This window comes from Carassius gibelio, chromosome A23 (assembly GCF_023724105.1).
Source record: "Carassius gibelio isolate Cgi1373 ecotype wild population from Czech Republic chromosome A23, carGib1.2-hapl.c, whole genome shotgun sequence".
NCBI lineage: Eukaryota > Metazoa > Chordata > Actinopteri > Cypriniformes > Cyprinidae > Carassius > Carassius gibelio.
The window spans coordinates 6,500,691-6,516,017 of NC_068393.1; positions in this window are offsets into that span (position 1 = coordinate 6,500,691).

Below are 15,327 nucleotides of genomic sequence, written 5' to 3' on the forward strand. Positions count from 1 at the left end.
TAGTACTGTAACAAATAAAACAGCATGCACATCTATTTCACTGTATGTGCAAACGAAGAGTTCAGAGCTGTTGTGCAAGGCATTTCTTAAATTCCAGTCATGTCCTGTCAGTTGTAACAAATGTAGTATTTTTATGAAGTGTCCACACTAAGCTGATGTCATAGTCTGCTTTAAAACGTTATGGCAGAACAGCATAATATTAGCTGTCACAAAAATAGATTAGATCTTATTTTATCCAACAGTTGTTCTGTAAATCTGACCTGCTTGAGATGAGATGATCAATATTTTAAATAGTCATATTTGAAATGACAACATGGGTAGCACATTTTGTCAAGCAGAAGAAAAGCCTGTCATGGTGTGCATTATAACCACTGTGCTGCACCACTGCAAAACCTGTCATTGCACAATGACAGTTATTTTCAACTATCAACAGCATTGCTTTGGTTTTAGTTACTTTTGACTGCACAAAAAGAAAATTATTTGTAATGGGAAAAAAATGCATAAGCCTGTGTATTTACACTAACAGACCTTTAACTGGTAACTTATTAAACCTTGTGTGAATCAGGCTAGAAACCCTCAGGGTGTTTTTTTTTTTTTTTTTTTTTTTTTTTTTTAAACCATATTTTCCCAGGAATAATCCCTTGAGATAAAAATCTCTTCTACCAGGGAGTCCTGGCCAAAATGGCAGCATACAAAATTTCACACACAAAATATTACAAGACAAACAAAAACAAACAAAATCCTGTCACAAAAATGTCCAGCACTCAAGATTAATGTAATATATAAATGTTTAGTAAAACAAGGAACATGATTCTTTCAAATGTGACATCAAAAGGTTTCTAAAAATATGTAACGATGGCAGCATGTTTAGCTTCAAAATACTCTGCATTTCATTCCATAGGCTGGGAGCATAACAGGAAAAGGCAGTTTTACCAAACTCGGTGTATGATCGAGGCACAGATAAAAGTAATTTAAAAGACGATCTAGTTTTATAACTACCAGAACAATAAGATAGGAGACTACAGATAAACAGAGGCAGTTTACCTATTAGAGCTTTGGCAATAAACATCAACATATGCATTTTTCTCCTCTGATACAAGGAGGGCCAGCCAACCAAATCAAACAAAGTGCAATGATGGGTACGTGTTTGTCACAAATCGTATTGCAGCATGGTATATGCAATCTAATTTTTTTAGTGAAGATACATTAGCATACATATAAATCACATCGCCATAGTCCAGCACAGAAAGAAAACAACTTTGAATAATTCTTTTTTTGGCTTCAAAGGGAAAACATTTCTTTGAACGAAAAAGAAACCCCAATTTGGGTCTGAGTTTTTTTGAAAGATTGTCAATATGAATATTAAAACCTAACCTTTCATCAAGCCATTTTGTCATGGACTGTGCAGCCGTATAAATAATTGTATCATCGGCATATAAATGCAGTTTAGCTGAAGTTATAACTTGACCCAAACCATTGATATAAATTGAAAATAAAATTGGTGCTAAAATGGATCCCTGAGGAACACCTTTCTTGTTTTCTAGTTTTTTTAAATGTAATTTTCAACTGAGACACACTGCGATCTTTCGGATAAATAATTTTTAAACCAATTTATACTCAATTTACTCAATAGATACTCAATAGAAATAATATCATTTGTGACAAGAGTTGCCGCTGTTACTGTACTATGGGCTGACCTAAACCCCGATTGAAACTCATTTAAAATATTATTTTCTGTTAAAAACTGTTTAACCTGATCATTTACAAAAGACTCAAAAACTTTTGCCATAACTGATAACCTTGAAATAGGACGATAGTTATCCAGTTCATGAGGATCACCCCCTTTTAACAAAGGAAGAACCATGGCTGATTTCCATGCAAAGGGAATTACATTTGACGTTAAACTTAAAAGGGGGGTGAAATGCTCGTTTTCACTCAATATCTTGTTAATCTTGAGTACCTATAGAGTAGTACTGCATCCTTCATAACTCCAAAAAGTCTTTATTTTTATTATATTTATAAGAGAAAGATAGTCTGTACCGATTTTTCCCGGAAAAACACGAGCGCCTAGAGGCGTGACGTGTGGGCGGAGCTAAAGAATCACGAGCGCCAGTAGGCTTTTGTGTTGAGCACGTCTGGAAGCTGTGACACAGATCCAGAGGCTGAAATTTAACAAGAGCAGCATCAGCAAAGGCGGTATGCTATGTGGTATGTACTGAAACTGTATATATTTGCTTAGCGGTTTTGGAAAATGACTAAGTTCCACTTTATGTCGTCTTTTTTTTTTTTTTTTTTTTAAGCTGTACATGTGGAAAGTGCAGTTTGATGACAACATCGCATGTTGTTTACTTGATGTGCTTACGCGCTGATAGCTAAGTTAACAACACAGAGATATTTGAAGCAGTTTTACTCACCGCATGTGGTTCCAACACACGATCGTGACCCTTTTTAGTTGGGACTGCATTATCCTTAAGAAATAAACAATGTGCAATCCGAAATGCAGGGAACAAACAAAAACACTTGCACAACTCCGTTGATGCTCTGTAAAAATAAACTCCATCCACTGGTCCCTTATTGCTGTTTTTTTTTTTTGGGTAATCTGTGCAGGGTTGTCTTGCCCTGGCAACCAAAAACACATTTCTTTTGTGACATTTCGCGATGCTCTCGCTCTGATCAGTGAATGTCTGTTGTGCTCTCAGTGCTCTGCTATACGGGAGCGCGCGCTCTTCCGGGAGAAGTGCCCTTAGGACCCATATAAAGAAATTCCGCTCCATCTAACATCACACAGAGCCATACTCGAAAAAAACTTTCCAAAACTTGTGACAAACCGGAAGAGTTTTTTTTGGAACAAAAATACTCCTTCAAACGTACAACTTAATTTCTGAAACTTTGTCCATGTTTAGCATGGGAATCCAACTCTTTAACAGTGTAAAAAACTCAGTATGCATGAAATAGCATTTCACCCCCCCTTTAAATTAAAAATAGAAGTGATAGGTTCTGCTATAAAGTCTGCTGCAATTTTTAAAAAATAAGGTTCAATATTATCAGGCCCTGCTGACTTTTTACAATCCAAATTTAGTAGGGCTTTATGAACTTGTGATACTAAAACAGGGTTAAATGTAAAAAGCTGAGTAGAGCGATATATTTCAGCTTCAACATTCCCTTTTATTATATCGTTGGTCAAATGACTAGGGTCAGGGGCTGAACCCGCAGTAATGAAAAAAATATTAAAAACCTCAATTTTTCTACTATTATTTCTTTATGTCCTGTAATGTACCCAGTCCTGAAGATTATTTGTTTTCTTTGCTTTAACCCATGCGGCATCACGTTCTTTGATACGTGAGGAAATTAACTCCATAAACCAGGGGTTATCTCTCCCTCTTACTCTGAATTTTTTAAAAGGAGCATGTTTATCACATATACTTAAAAAAAGTACGTTTGAAATACTCCCATGCTAAATCTACATCAGGTATCAAAGAAACCACATGTAAACAACTATATCATAAATATCTTGTAAAAAAGCTTGCTCGTTAAAATGCTTAAAATAACGTCTTGAAATAATACGTGGTTTGCTTTTTGGGGTCCTACAATTTCTCACACATACCATAACACAATGGTCACTTACATCATTACAGAAAACTCCAGAAGCAGAAAATCTATGAGAAGCATTAGTTAAAATGACATCAATTAATGAAGATTTGCTTGGGTCTTTTTGATTCAACCGTGTTGGAGATTTTATCAATTGCTCCAAACAAAGAGAGTCACAAATTTCCTTGAATGGATCAGACAATTTTGATGACCAGTCCCAGTTTAAATCCCCAAGTAAAATCATTTCGGAGTTAGTCCAGTTATGAAGAAGATCAGTAAGTGAAGTGATAACTTTACTTGATGCTGACGGTGGACGATAGCATCCAATGACGATGATGTCATGACCATATGAAAAATTAAGTTTGATTGCCACCAATTCAAAGAAATGTGGCTTACTAACAGAGTACAAACAGGTGCAGTTCCACTTTGACTTAACATAAACTGCAACTCCACCACCTTTCTTTGTGCGATCTGATCTAAAAACATAATGGGCCCTATCTTGCACCCAGCGCAATTGACTTTGTACACTGACGCATGTGTCATTCCTATTTTGCACCCGCGCGAAGCGCGCTTTTCCCTCCACAGAAGCACGTCGCTAAACTAGTGAATGAACTTGCGCTCCCTGGGCGGTTCCGCGCAAAAAAGGAGGCGTGTTCCGGCGCAAACAATCCCTGGTGCTATTTTGCTGTTCCATTAAACAATTGCGCCACTGACCAGAAAAAACCTAGTCTAAAGTCAGTGGCGCGTTGCGCGTTGTTCATTATGCTATTTTAAGGGCGCAAGCTTGACCATAATGTATAGCGTGCACAACGCGCATACACTTTGCTCATGTAATCTACACAGATGCAACAGTTATTTTTGCAAATCATAAATTGTTACACTAAAAAAATATTAACACATGAGATGACGGAAATCATTGTGAAATCTTGCTTACAAATCATTCAGGCTAATTGTAGTACAAGAACATCAGTCTCCTCGGCTGTGAACCGCTCCTGGCGTGCGCCTGGTAAATACGCCATAATAATAGCAATCCATAATGGAACTTGCGCACCTGCTTTTAAAGGGAATGTTGGATGACGCTCTGATTGGTTTATTTCACGTTACGCCCAAACCACACCTATGAATAATGAAGCTACTTCAGACCAACCCATTTTAGATTTGCGCCGGGCGCAAGAGCCATTTATCCCGCCGGGAAGATAGCAACAGCGCCGAGACCCGCCCACAAAGTTACTTGCGCTTCGCGCTTTGACACTTGCGTTTCAGATCGTTTAAATAGGGCCCTATATCCCTTAATATGTATCATGGAGTTTGTAATGGATTTATTTAACCATGTCTCAGAGAGAACCATTATGTCAGAGTTCGTTGATTCAGCACATATTCTTATGTAGTCAGGAGCGGGCTCAGTTATTCCTCATATAATCAAGTAGTACAGATTTTTGTTCAAATTAGCCATCTGTATTTTTATGCCTTGACAGAGAAGGTGGGTGAAACTGTGATTACTGTTTCCAGTTACAGATTAATGGAGTTCATTAGATTATATCTCTCATTAGATTACTGTGTGTATGTGACCCTTCCGAGACACATGTCCGTGCTATTTTTGATCAAAGCAGCCAGGACCTGCACAGTGTCTTGGCTAATTTATCTTCATTACCTAACAAGCTGGGCTTTCAACTAATCCAGTCACAGAGCAACTGTAATTTGTCTTTCAAATCTCATGTCTCAGGTTAAAACATTTAAAACAGCACAGATTTTTGCATATAGACCTAGTCAGGGTAGATTCCATACTGAATTTAAAGTTGATGAAAAACAACTGTGAGGGATAGACTTAAATTAATTGGTTTGCAATGTATAAAGATCCTAAATCACATTTCCACATCTGTTTTATGGAGTTTTTGTCTTTTGGAGAGACTGGTTAAACAACTGAAATATTGTTAAACAACAGTATAAATGTCTACATTTTCACAATTCCTGTAAATGGATCTGATTGATTGAACATGTCATGGTTGGTGGATTCGCTGTCTCTTTTCTTGTTTCATATTGTGAGTGTCTGGTGGGCGTGGTCGCTGTTCACAGCTGCTGATCTGCATGCCAGCTAACTCTGATCAGCACGCCAGCTGCAACGGATCAGTGGACCCTATTTTAGTTTCTCTGGTGTTACTTGTCTTTGTCAGATCGTTGTGGATGATTCCACTCACGTGTCCACCTCCAGTCTCCTGGGATCTCCACCTTTCCAGCACACTTGATTCATTATGGCACCGTCTTCCCAATCTCCGGTTCCTGCATCATCTTCCTCACCTCACCTCCAGACGAATCGGGTTGTCCTCAACGGTCCTGTGCTTCCAAGGGCTTACACTAGAGTTCATGCTTCCTACATCTGATCTTCTCTCAGTAAAGACACATTATATTTGCTATTGAATCCTTGAATTTATCATTACAGAACGATCTGACCAACATGGATTCAGCAAACACCACAGATTTAAACAAGTTTTTTGTCACGAAGCTTTTACAGAATGGATCATCAAGGAGAACCTAGCCGTTACGGGACAAGCAGTGCAAGTCTTGGTAGAACAGGTGTCCGAGCTCACCCAACAGCTTCAACATCTAGCTGAAGATCCGAGGAGAGAGAGCATTGCAAGGCAAGGGGGATTTTTATCTTTTGTACCACCCTGGTTCTAAGGACATCAAACCTGATTCCTTATCTTGTATTTTTCATCCATCTGAACGCCCAGTTACTCCTGAATGCATTTTTTACCCGAGAAAGTAGTCATCTCCCCACTCATATGGGAGGTCGAATCGAAGGTCAAGATTGCCTTAGAAGGGGTAACACCTCCGCCCGGTTGCCCATCAAATCGATTATTTTTACCGGAGGAGTTACGGTTCGAGGTTATACAATGGGATCATTGCTCCAACATGGCCTGTCATCCAGGAGTTAACTGCACCAGCAGTTTAGTAAAGCAACAATTCTGGTGGCCATTAATGGCTCGCAACATTCACAGTTTTGTCTTGGCTTGCTCGGTTTGCGCCATTGGTAAGATGTCTAACCGACCTCCTGATGGATTACTCCAACCGCTGTCTGTCCCTTCGTGATCCTGGTCCCACATAGCACTATATTTTGTCACTGCCCTCCCATCCTCTAATGGCATAATGGTTGTTTTGACTGTAGTGGACTAGTTCCCGAAGTCGACGCCATCGAATACATCGCCGGTCAAAAAGTTTGGCTTTCTACCAAGAACATTCCTCTCCATTCCACCTTTAATAAGTTAGCTCCCAAATTCATTGGCCCGTTCACTGTGACCAAGATTCTTAGTCCGGTGGCAGTCCGACTCAAACTACCTCTGGCGTACAGGAGATGCTTTGAATCCAAGATGGCGGCGCTTCCACACGCAGCGGCTTCTCTCTGTCCAGACAGAACGGTGTTTTCGCGTTTTTTGTCTTGTGAGTCACAGTGTCTACCTGTCTGTAAGCGCAAATACAGTCACGAGTTTCTGCTCAATGTCGGCAGAACCAAATTTTTACAGTTAAACTCCGCACACGCAGAACAGCTGCGGGATCTCTGTCTGCTACGGAGGCCTTCACCATCACCGACCCCCACTACTGCATCTCGCCCACAGCGGAGGTGCCACAAGCAGTGTGAGAGGAAGCAGAAGAGGGACCAAATGATAAGCATTACGTAAGTCCAGTTTTGTGAATATTGATGCTCCCTGCAGCCTCTCGAAGGCTGAAGACATCAATGGCAAAGGATAGGTATTCTTCACCGTGATGTTATTCAGCCCTCGGTAATCAATGCAAGGTCGCAGAGATCCATCCTTCTTACCCACAAAAAAGAACCCCGCCCCCGCTGGAGAAGAGGAAGGGCGGATGAACTCGGAAGCCAGTGAATCAGAAATATATTTCTCTATGGCCTCCCTTTCAGGAGTAGAAAGTGAATATAACTTGCCTTTAGGTGGAGTAGTACTTGGCATTAGATCTATGGCGAAAGTCATAGGGACGATGGGGAGGAAGAGAAGCAGCCCGGGACTTACTAAACACTTCCTTCAGGTAGGTATTCCTTGTGCACTTTAGACAAATCCACCGGCTCCTCCTGAAACACAGAACAAGACACAGACAAATGAGCAGACACAAGACAAGAGGCATGGCACTGATTACTCCAGGTGGAAACAGAGCCTTGACCCCAGTCAACCCTAGGGTTGTGTTTGATCAACCAGGGGTGCCCGAGAACGATGGGGCTGAGTGACAAGTGATAAAAAATTCCAGTGTCTCAGTGTGGTTACCTACTACCATCATTGCGATGGGATCCTAGGTGTCCGTGATGGTGGGTTATGTCTGACCATTGAGAGCGTGAACTGCAATGGGTTTGTGGAGTGAAGTAATGGGGATGCGGAGGTGACTGGCCAAAGAAAAATCCATGAAATTACCCTCCTCTCCAGAATCCACCAGGGCCTGGCAATCGTAAGAGATGGTTGCCCATTGCAATCTTCCTGGAAGGAGAGTAGCGGACGAGGATTTCCCCAATGCTGCTCCACCCGACAGTAGCCTCCTCCCTACTGCCGGGCTTGATCTTTTAGTGGACAGAGATTGATGAAATGCCCCACTGTGCCGCAGTAAAGACACAGTTCCTCCGTTCGTCGATGCTCTCTCTCCTCCTGGGAAAGCCGAGCTCTACCCACCTGCATGGGCTCGGGATCGCTGGGTGGGCTGACTGTGTCTTCAGCGAGGAAGCCCAATGGCTCGAGTTGTCTTCTGGCCTGGGAGCGCTGTTCCACCTGAGAGCGCTGTTCCAACATCGAGTCGACCCGTAAAGCTAGCTCCATCAGTCCGTTTAAGTTCTTGGGAAGATCCAATGTATAAATTTCACATTGGACATGGTCAGCCAGCCCATGCAGGAATCTGTCCTAATGCGTCTCCTCGTTCCAGTGGCACTCGGCAGCCAGGGAGCGAAATTGTATCATGTAGTCAGAAACAGAATGCATTCCTTGGTGGAGATCAGAGAGTTTGCCTTGCAGCCCACCACCGCACGGTCAAACACCTGTCTCATCTCCTCCTGGAGTGCCTGGAACGAGGAACAGCAAGGATCGTTATTCTCCCAAACCGCCGTCCCCCAAAGAGTCGCACGGCCCGACAGCAGGTTTAAAACCATTTAGTCAGGTAAGCTCGACACAGCTCAGGCTCACCTGCATATCTCTCAGGCGTTGGTATCCTGGGCTTGTGCTGGTTGCTGACGTTGGTAGTGTTGAGGGGAACAGGCCGTGGGGTGGGCGCCTGTTCCAGGAATCTGGAACGAAGAGCCAAGACCAGGACACACATGGACATAGTAGCCTATAGTAGTTAAAGTCGGTGATGTTTCTTGCCTTATCTAAACTCTTCAGCTGCTGATTGCCCGTAAACAAGACTCATATCTTCATTATCGCTCTGCTCCTTGCCCTTTTGTCGGGGTCGTGGTGCTGTCCGAGCGAGCTTAATTTGTCTCGGATTTAGTCTGAATGATTTTGGTTTCAAACGCTGGTAATATGAAGGTGTTGCTTTTCTGCACGGTAATCTTCATGCTTGGACTATGGGATTTACCGACAAAAACGGAAGAAAAAGCGATTCATTTGTCGCCTCTCCATATGCTTCTGCCATCCAAATGTACGGACATTATTTTTATATTCCAGTCTGTTAGTAATTCCGTGTTAATGGACACAAGGACAAAGAACTCACTCATCTTTACTCTCATCCCTAAGATCTCTCTATCGGACTCTCGAAATGATCAATGTAGTACAACATCAAAAAATGTAAGGCAGCGATATCTGATAATGTTGCTGCTTTTGTTGGCCAGTATTAATCAAAATCCTGGTCCAGTGGGAGTTGTTTTAACTCCTTTAGATTTTTCAAATAGAACAGGCCTTGGCATTGTACATCTAAATGTTCGTAGCCTGTTGCCAAAATTAGATCAAGTACAAATGTGGGCCAAGACGACTAAAGCAGATGGTTTGGTTATCTCTGAGACGTGGCTTAAAAAATCAATCTCAAGCCATGATATAGCTTTAGATGGGTATAATGTGTTTCGAGTTGATCGTAAAAGTAAAGGGGGTGGAGTTGCAATGTACATAAAATCAAACTATCATGCAACTGTTCTTAAATCAGTCTCTCTCCCTAAACAGTTTGACTTATTGGCTATCGACCTGGAATATGGAAAGGATTGTCATCTATGTATAGTAGGTTGTTATAGACCACCAGCAGCTATCAGTGATGCTCTCAGCTAACTGTCAGCTGTCCTAACTGACCTACTTTCTAAAGATCTTTTATTATTGGGTGACTTGAATTGGAACTGGCTGACCTCAAATTCAGATCAGTTCAAAGCATATTGTGATTCTGTGAACTTTACTCAACTCATTGATTCACCAACATGGCCAAATCATAAGAACTCAAGCAAGTCCACTTTATTAGATCTTATACTAACAAATAAACCCCATAAATACACCTATTCAGGGGTTTTCCCTGATGATGTCAGTGATCATTGCACTATAGCGGTTATAAGAAATTGTAAAATTCCCAAAGTAAAACCTAGAATTATTATAAAAAGGAACTTTAAATTGTTTGATATTCAGGGGTTTCTGCATGAGTTGTTTACATCTGACTGGGACAGACTGTTTTAATTACCTGATGTGTCCATTGCATGGCAGTATTTTCACACTTTATTCTTGAAGATTGTGAATAGACGTGCACCTGTTAGAATTTTTAGAGTAAAAGGCCGCGAAAATCCATGGTTTTCAAATGAATTATCTGAACTCCTTCATGAAAGAAATTTGGCTTGGGCCATTGCGAGGAATTCAGATACAGAAAGAGACTGGGTAGCATTTAGAGTATAGACGGTTTCAACGGCAACAACATAAACAAACGTTACTGCACATGAGCGCTTTTGCGGACCTAACTTAACTTCCGGTAGACTTCCAAATAGAATCAATAACAACAGCCCCTCTAGAGTAGATATTTTTGATAACAAACAAAATATGTTTGCTGCGTGGATCAGGCGGACTCAATGAAAATGCAAATTAATTATTTGCCAACAGGAGATGTTTTAAAGCATAGACATAAAGCGCGAGAAATAGAGGTTTCCCCAGTAACAGCTGTAAACGAAGCAGAGCTGGTACGCTCATACGCTGCTATCAGGCATATAACATGCAAGTCTTCCTTCAGAAATACAGCGATATAAAAACACCTGTGCCTCGTTTTGATATTTAAACATATAAATGTAAGAAATTATTATTATTAAACGTGCAGTAAGTAACATTACTCATGTTTATTCAATGAAGCCTTTTTGAAAAAAGATCAGTTTAAAAATTGTGGCGAGTCTCCAAAAATAAATAAATGTATGGTAAACACATCCCGCAGCACAACCACCTGAGACCAACTTCAGTCTACTCATCACCTTGCCTTTAACTGCGTTTGTAGAAGGCACCGCAGCCAGACCGATATACACAACACAGACCGGAAGTTAACTTAGGTCCAGGCGCGTGCGCCCGATGAAACCGTCTATTGAGAAACAAATGCACAGCTCTTGTATGCAGATCTAAATCTAACTATTATCTAAAAGAATCCTCACAAAATCTGAATAATCCTATAAAATTTTGGAAAACCATCAAATCACTTTCTCCCTCCACGTTATCGAATGATTTTCCGAACCAAATTTTAGTAAAAGATAGTCTCATTAATAATAAGATGGATATGGTAATTATTTTTCTCCAATTTCAAGAAGTGAGGTTTTAAAAGGTCTAATAAATTTACACATCAAGAAGTCTGCAGCGCCTGATGAAATTGAGCCATATTTTTTTAATTAGCTGCCGAGATCATTGCTGGCCCATTAGCTTATATTTTTAATTTATCGTTGGAACAGAATATTATTCCTGATGTTTGGAAATCTGCTTTGGTTGTACCCCTGTTGAAAGGTGGTGATCCAACCATTTTAAATAATTATAGACCGTTTTCGAAGCTATCAGCTGTGGCAAAAATTTTAGAATCTATTGTTACCGAACAGCTAAAGGAATTTTTTATTAACAATAGCATTTTATCTAGGTTTCAGTCCGGTTTCAGAAAAAATCATAGTACAGTAACTGCTACTATGAAAGTTTTAAATTACATTACCTGCGCCCTAGATACTGGAAGATCTTGTACTGCAATGGTTATTGATTTAACCAAAGCTTTTGATACGGTCAATCATGGTATTCTTTTGTCGCGTTTACATTGTATCGGTCTTTCTGAAACGCATTAGGTTGGATTAGGAACTATTTAAAGAATAGGTGTCAAAGAGTGCAAATTAAGGGGTCTCTTTCTGATAAGCTCACCATTGAATCTGGTGTGCTACAGGGGTCCATTTTGGGTCCCCTGTTGTTTACATTATATATTAACAATCTTGGTGATAATCTATCAGACGCAAGTATTCATTTATATGCCGACGATAACATTATTTACTGTTTTGCATCTTCTATTGACAATTGCATTTTAAAGTTGCAGAAAGCATTTGAATTAGTTCAGCGTAACCTATTTTCTTTAAAATTAGTCCTGAATGATAAGAAAACTAAATACATGGTCTTAGGAAACACAAGTCTGATTCTTCTCCCACACCTCTTTACACTCTGCAAAGTAACATTATAGAACTAGTCTCCTCTTACAAATATCTAGGGTTTGTGTTGGAAGAGGACTTATCATTTAAATTACTTGTTAAACAACTGTTGTCTAAGTTAAGGTTGCAGCTGGGGTTTTATTTTCGGAATAGTGCATGTTTTTCACAGTCAGCCAGGAGAAAGTTGGTGGAATCTACCTTCTTACCTATCTTAGATTATGGAGATGTTTTTTTTACAGAAATACCACTAAAGCTCTCTTACAATCATTAGATTCTGTTTATCACTCTGCTCTAAGATTTATAACTTGCACAAAATATCACACTCATCATTGTGCACTGTATGAAATGGTAGGTTGGCCTTCACTTCATATAAGAAGGTACAAGCACTGGCTCATACTTGTGTATAAGGCATTAGTTGGCCAGCTTCCTCAATATATGAATAGTCTATTAACTTTTAATAGTCAAGGGTATAATCTAAGTTCAAGTAGATATATTCTTTTAAATGTTCCTTTAATGAAGACAGAGTTTGGAAAAACTGTTTTTATTTATAGCGCATCAGCTGCTTGGAATGAGATCCAAAGATCATTGAAACTTGATGTACTTATTTCAATTAATGAGTTCAAGTTATATCTCAATCAAACATTCAAATCTGTCTGTACTTACTCTTAACGTTTAATCGTGCTTTATTGCTCCAATTTCATTTATTGCTTAACTTGTTTTTATGTAGTTATGTATATTGTGTGCTGCTACCTTGGCCAGGGCTCACTTGTAAATGAGATATATTTATCTCCATGTGATTATTTCCCTGGTTAAATAAAGGTTTAATAAAAAATACTGCATCAATCTGACAACAAGGCTGGGTGAGACACAGGTTTAAATAGCCTCAGTGATGAGTGCAGCAGGTGGCAGTGATCAGAGTGATAGGTAATCATTAACTGCACCTCCAACACAACCACACACACAGAGAAGGTGAGAAAGTGAATTCATGAACTGTGACACAGAAGTAATTTAAAAGCAATCCAAAAGCATGATTATATATTATATATTACAGATTATATAGACTTAAATATGTGATTTAATGGTTTTAAAAGTATTAAAAATCTAAATGTGTAAATGAAGCTCTGTAAAACTTTACCCATTCAGTAATCCTCATGCCCCATGAACACAAACAGTTTGAATTTGCCAACATTTAGTTTAAAATGCTTATTTTTTCTTATAGGGGCATTTTCCCAGACCGAGATTAAGTCTAGTCCCAGACTAAAATGGCAATTTAAATCAGATTAACAGAAATGTGTTTTCTCTGTCATGGTTTTAAAATGTCTAAGACTTAGTCTAGTCCAGAATTTAATAGGCTAATTTCCTGGAGGAAGACAAGAGCAACTCCAGGACTAAACTGAGGCTTAAATTAAACCTTCCAGGAGGCAGCTTTAACTTCATATTAATTTAATTTGGAAGACACATATATTACTTGGACTATATCAATGATGATCAGTGCTTTCCACCAGCCAGGCAAATTCTTGTAGACAGAAGTGACCCATTGCAACATTTTGATGAAATAAGTTTTCGAGATAATTTCTGCATGCATAAAGTAAATGCAGTGGAGATAATTTCACTCTTAGAACCCAGGCTTTCACCTGTGACCCAAAGAGGACAGCCTATTCCAGTTTGTCTCCAGGTGTAGTGTACTACTCCCATCATGGCTTGTGTTAGCACTGCTAAATCTACTGATTTCTATAATTCATGGTGACTTTAAATATTATAGAGAAATATAGAAAGAAAATAACAATAGGCCTAGATGCTTTACTTGTGTATCGATGTGTACGAATAGACTTTTATTATGTGTTTTTTTTTCTTTTTTTTTGTCGTGTTGTCATTTATATTAAGATTATGTTTATTGTAGGCCAATAACAAATTCTAAATACATCATTTTATTAAAATATAAATATATAAAAAATTAATAAAACTAACCATAAATAATAATTTGGTTTGCTTTTATCCCACCGTAATGTCACCTTGCGGTTTTTTCTTTTTTCTATATATATATAGGTCTATTGTAACTATTATTAAATTGTTGTAAGATATGTTGTTTATAGAAAAAAAAGCGAACACCAATGATGCTTCAGATTTTGCAAATTCTCAGCACTGACCAACAAAAAAACTGCTTGGTTTTAAAGTGACTTTGTGCGAGGTATGCTTCACGGCACGCATCGCTACACTACTGTAAAGACAATGGTGCCATTTCTGTCCCCGAAATTTCGCCAAAATGTTCACAGTCCTGCTAAACAAAGGACCACAACTCACTGACTGCTTTATTAATATGTAAGTTCATTTAGAGTCCCCAGGAATCCGAAGGTCAGTGTGACTAAAGAATATAAACATTCAGTAGGCTACATTTTAAAAACACAAGATATCTCCCAAAAACATTGAGCACTTAAGGACCCACTGTTAAACCCTCACAGTCTTTCTATAGGTCCCACAGAAGTCTGCTTACTTCCTTTGAGAGCAATTATCCCAGAGGATGATGGAGCTGTATCCTGGCAACAGAAAAGCCATATCCATATCCTGGCAACCACAGTGAGAGAGAGAGAAAGAGAGAGAGAGAGGGGGAAGATGGAAGGCAAGAGCTGAGCTCCGTCCTTTGAGAGTCACGCCTTTATTTCTGTAACAGAAGAGTCTAGAATACACCGGGTGTAAATAGAGGTCAAGACATTTTGACCAATTCGTTGACTGATTACATAATCTCTATGTGCTACTTTGTGCAAGATAAAGTGAGTTTGAATCCAGAATAGTTATATATTTTCTATGTTGCCTCTCCTTCTGAAAAAGAACGTTTGCAAGTTTCTCTCAAGAGGAGCTTGTCTCATGTGGGACAACTTCTGTTGTCGTTCTCGATGTGAGCAGATGTGCTATTAACCTCTAGAGACTGGATATAAGATAATCACATAATGATGTCCTGCTGTGTGTGTGTGTGTGTGTGTGTGTGTGTGATTTTGTGCCATCCTTTTTGAAGACAACATTTCTCCTGGGTGGCCCTCAGGGGTCCAATGTCTGTCTGCTACTGCTCCCTTCAGCATTAGTTTTAAACCAAATCGATCACAGCGGCAAATTTTAATTCCTAACATTTTGGTAATGGAAGCTAA